We start from the raw sequence: 5,609 nt of genomic DNA on the forward strand, positions 1-5,609 counted from the left end.
ACAATACAGAAGATTATAAAGACAGTAGGTGTTGGGCTATACCAAGGCAGTCTTGATTTGAACAGGTCCGGGTCTCCCGCCAATATCTGACTGTGATGTCAGAATCGGGGGCCATAGTATTATTCCGCTAGCCCACTGCCACGTTATAAACAGTGAGGCACGCCTACAATTCACCAACTTATTTCAAATTTTTCCTCTCTCTCATCTGGATTTCGTTCAAGGTAAACCATATACGTATTATTAAATATGTATAGCCATACTAGAATGCATGAAAAGCATCATTGCTTTTACTGAAAGCATTTTCAATGAGAAATTAGAGGTACCGTATCAAACTGTCAACAGTGGATATCTTCTAGGTTGCAGTGAAGTAGTTTTCGTAAATACGTTAGGCAACGAAATTACAACACAGCCTAAGTTTCTCAGTGTTCTTTATTAACTGTGCATAATATATTTTGGTGGATCACAGTTGTTTTGAGATGTTACTTTGGTTACTGGTGCCCTACTTCACTCCATGCAAAATAACCTAGGCTAATCAATGGTAGCTTGATTTATTCTTTTAATTCTGTGTATTGAGTGAAATATCTAGGTAACAAGGATATCAACCGACAAGCATAGGCCTGGCCTTGGATAAGAAGAAACATTTATGAGCCCAGCCTTGGCCAAGCAAAAACATTTTTGGGTCTTGTCTAGGCCAGGAAGAAACGTATAGGTCTAGCCTATGCCAAGAAAAATGTCCATAGGCCTAGCCTAAGCCAAGAAGAAATGTGTATGGGTCAATCCTAAGGCAAATGTAATTATGTAATGCCTTTGCGTAAATCTTATGCCTAAATGATGACAAGAATTGTTTGCTAAATATGAATTTTTGCCAGGCCGGAGTCTGTTTTATTGCTACTCATGTTTCCTATAGTTTGAAGGGGAGAACTTAAAAAGAGATTTGCGCTGGTTAGAGCATGAATAGAAATGAAAATATGATACAAGAAACCTATTATTTAAATTACAAATATCAGTTAGGTAAAACTGATGTTGGGCAAGTCTTTAACTAATGCCGTAAGCATTATTTTGTATAAAACTAATTTAGTCCCAATTACACTTAGGTAAAGTTGTTGCACTGTTTTGTGGTAGAAGCTGTTTGATGGATAATAAACTAATCTGACCTTACCTAACAAGGAGAGAACAAAAACAAGAAAAAATTACCGATGATTGGAATATAGTTATATAGCAATATGCTTATATTATTATATAGCTATAGTTACCTAATCCTAACCTATGAGAAAAATGCACATTATATATGCAATGCAACGCAATGGTAGTCAGAAGCTTAATCTATACAACATTGGTTGATTATATATATACTGTACATATAGTGTCTATATTTTCTTATTCCTTTGGTGTACTGTTTCTGCTTTCTTCAGCAATTCAGTTTTTTACCTGTGTGTAGGTTATTTATGCCTTATTTTTCAAATTCATGCAGTTTCTTTACACTTGAATATTTTTCCTGTTGAATAAAATTTCTCCAATTAAACGCCCATACCACGTTGAGTACACCGCTTCCCGTCCGATCAGCGAAGTAAGTAACGTTGGGTTTGGTTAGTACTTGGATGGGTGACCGCCTGGGAACACCAGATGCTGTTGGCATCCCTACGTGTCAAGTGGAGTTGGTGGAGGATTAGTGCCCCTCCCTGTAAAACAATTAACTCTAAGCCCTTGGCCACCCCGTTTGGGATACATGGCGTCTGGCAATGAATGAATGAAATTTCTTGTCTACTTTCTTTGTATTGTCGCTGTAGATCAATTTTTTAAAACTTTTATTTTGAGCATACTTTTTACAGTCAGTATAAAATTGTTCTAAGTTCTCTGGGCTGATCTTTCTTATCTTCATTGTTCTTCTTAATATGCTGCTCTATTCTTTCTTTTGGTATTGCCATTAATAATTTATAAGTAATTTCTGTAAGAGCTATTATTCTAAAGTCTGGTATCAGTGTTTGTTTTGTGGATAGGCTAAGCAGTGTGTTTTCCATGAAACTTGTATTTTTCCTTCTTTAAGATTTTATTGTAACAGTCAATTAAAGTGTTAATGCAATTCTTACTTTTAAGTATTATTTTATACAACTCTGGCTTCATATAGTACGGGCCTGATGCCTTATTGTTATTTTTTTTATTTTATTTTTTTTTTTTTCAGCTGAGCAATCACCTCTTCCGTCTTATCTCTTCTGGCACTGGTGTTATGTTATGCCTTATTTTCAACGCCATATCTAAATGTTCCCAGTTTTCTAGTTTTGTATTGGTTTCCTTGATTTCATTAATGTACCTCTATCTTTCTTTCCTGTTCCAGTAATATAAAGTGTTTGGATGTCTGATATATTTTTCTCCAAAATTCATTTCATTCCAGCTACATATCCTCTGTTTGTAAAGTGTTATGCTAACACAACTACTGAGTTTAGTTTTAGTTAGATAGTTTTGATGAAAATTTTATACATTATATTGTTTTATGTATGACAAAAACACACAGCTTCATCTACACTTTTTTTTAATACTTTAAAGTTTTTGTTAAATTATAACTTGCGGTATCTTAGTTTGGTTCGGTATGAAACTGTTTACTAGAGTTATTGAGCGTATATTTGTAAGAAATTTTTAAGAAAGCAAACAAAGCTATACCGAACCAAAGCATCATTTATGATACAGATAGTCTCTAGGCTACTAAGTTGACAATTCCCGTTTGACATTATGGTATATTCAGTATGTATACTGACATTGTCTCCTATGGTTTCAGTTCATTCTTGATTATGATGTTTGACCTGTTTCTCATATTAGTGCATCATCTCAGATGCCACGTAAATGTTGCGTTCCTGGCTGCACGTCAAATTATGGGGTATGCAATGCTTCCGTCTTTCGCTTCCCCAAGGATAACGAGTGGCGACAGAAGTGGGTCAAAGCCATCAACAGAATGGATTTTACACCTAATGGTAATTCTGTTGTATGTAATGAGCACTTTGACCCTCGCTTTATCATCACGGGAGACCGGATGACGTGTGCTGACGGAACAGTTATAGCAGCTAAAAGAGGAACTCCAACCCTTACCAAAGATGCTGTTCCAACCATCTTTCTAAACCAGCCTAAATACCTCTCCAAGAAACTACCACCACCACGAACAACACCACAAGAAAAAGAAGACCGTTTACATGAAAGAGATTAATTAATTAATGGAGCAACATTGGGTCTGGTTAGTACTTGGATGGGTGACCGCCTAGGAACACCAGATGCTGTTGGCATAATGTTCTCCCTACGTGTCAAGTGGGGTTGGTGGAGGATTAGTGTCCCTCCTTGTAAAACAATTAACTCTAAGCCCTTGGCCACCCCGTTTGGGATACATGGCGTCTGGCAATGAATGAATGAAAAAAACAAGAAATGACAAAATTCCAGATTACGAAAAGTTCTGTGAAGGATTCAGTGAGAAACTTTGTACTGGTAATATGTGGATGGCAGTACCAAATGAAGACTGTGTTACCTTTTTGAAATTAAACTGTGATGCTAAACCAAAGGTGACAGTGTCTTTTAAAGTAATGGCAGATTTAAGTGTTGTAGCATGGTATGACAATTTACAATTAAGCCACCAAAAATTACGGTGGTTGTTAGGATCTGAAAACATATGTCAATATTGGTCACAATTTGAATCTCTTATTAGTCACCTAGGTTCTTATCAAGAAGCAAGTGTTAGTACCAAAGATAAACTAAGCCACTGTATTTCTTTGATGAGAGAAATTCTTAAGAGGGAGTCAGCAGAAAATGACAGTGATATAAAGAGTGAAATCAAAAGTTTGAATTCTAAGGTACTGTGGTTTTGTTCAGAGCAGTTAGAATTAACTATTCAGAAAAAAACAAAATACAGCAGTGAGTTCTTGGTATGGGCTTGTACGGTTTATTTTTCCAGCCCTTCATTATACAAGTCTGTGCGGAATAGTGGTGTTGTCAATCTCCCTCATCCTGATCATTTAAGAAAACTTAAAATTAGTAGCGTTCCAAAATGTTATGAGAGTTCACACGAGTTGTTCTTGAAGGAAATAGCTTCATCACTGAGAGAGGCGGAGAAAGTAGTTACTCTAATGCTAGATGAGATTTATGTAAAGAAGGGTCTTTCTTATACAGGAGGAAAACTGTACGGCATGTCAGTCAACTCAGGAGAAGCTGCCACAACATTACAGGCTTTCATGATATCCTCCCTTTTATCAAAGAACAAACATGTAGCTGCACTTTATCATGTGTGTAACATTACTGCAGAAACACTTCATGAACTATCAAATAGAGTTCTCAAATTCCTTCATAACATTGGATTTAAGGTAGTAGCACTTATATCTGACAACAACAGAGTTAACAGAAAAATGTTTGAGCAAATGTGTGGTGGAACACTCTCTTCCTCCATCCCAAATCCCTTTGATCCAAATGTCCCCTTATTTTTTCTCTTTGATTCAGTTCACTTGCTGAAATGTGTCAGAAACAATTGGCTCAACCAAAGGAATCCCATTCAGACATTTGTAATACCTTCACCTGTGGATTTTGAAACTACCAAGGAAGCTAGTTTGATGCCTTTGAAAGAACTGTATTCAAAAGAACGTACAGTAATTCACATGCAAAGATGGCTCCTGGATTGTCAGAGAAAGTGCTCTATCCTACCAGTTTGGAAATGCAGAATGTGACATATGCTATCAAATTGTTTGATGAGAAGAATGTTGCAGCACTGAAAATGTTGGGAACTGAGAGTGTTTCAGGTGTCATTGCATTCTTGCAACAAATGATAACGTGGTGGAATGTTGTTAATGTAAAGTCACCAGTGAAAGGGAAATGTCTTAGGCAGTGTGAATGCAATCCAGTACAACAAGATTCCTCTCTTGATCAGAATTTGATATTTCTTAATAGATTTTGTGACCCACTAATTGGGAAGAGATGGAATTTAAACAAAGTGGAGAGAAGGTTAGATTAGGGAAACTTTCAAGTGAGACTTATTTTGCCCTGAAACACACCACAGCCACTATGATAAAACTTTGTGACTAACATCTGAAACACCACCACTTCCGTTATATTTTGTTGGGTAAATTTCAGACAGAAGCTAAGTTTGGACAGTGCAGACAAATGAGTGGTGCAAACTACAATGTACGGTATCAGTTCTTCAAGTGATGGAATCTGAAAGAAAACTGAAGATAATGTACTCTCATTAGCTTCAAAGTCTGGTTCACTGAAAATCACAGGCATGACATCTTCCCTGGATGATACTGAAAATCAGTGCTCTGATTATGACACTTTGGATACTGGTAACTTTGAAAATATCTTCTCTCTCGTGGAACAGCAGACCTTAACAAAGGAAAATGTTGATGTTCTGATGTACATTGCCGGTTACAGAGCCTATACAGTTAAGAAGCAGTTTAACTGTCAAGTATGTACATCAGTTCTGAGAACACTGGATCGAAGATCAAGGTCACAGGACAGGGTCGTAGGTTCGGTCTCAGACCGATTATAGGGCAAAGATGTTTCACTCTCTAAATGCCTTTCTTGTACTTTTATGTGTACTCGTATATCAGACAAGCAATTAACAAGCACCAAGCTTCGAACGTCTACAG

At 36.8% G+C, this 5,609-nt stretch overlaps 1 pseudogene; it reads left to right on the plus strand.

Annotated features, from left to right (window-relative positions):
* Positions 1-1,517: 1,517 nt before the first annotated feature.
* LOC145401878 (5S ribosomal RNA) lies at positions 1,518-1,635 on the plus strand (annotated as a pseudogene).
* The last annotated feature ends 3,974 nt before the right edge of the window (positions 1,636-5,609 follow it).

The sequence above is a fragment of the Coenobita brevimanus genome, chromosome 56 (genome assembly GCF_032717465.1).
Source record: "Coenobita brevimanus isolate Jiangsu-jjx chromosome 56, ASM3271746v2, whole genome shotgun sequence".
Lineage (NCBI taxonomy): Eukaryota > Metazoa > Arthropoda > Malacostraca > Decapoda > Coenobitidae > Coenobita > Coenobita brevimanus.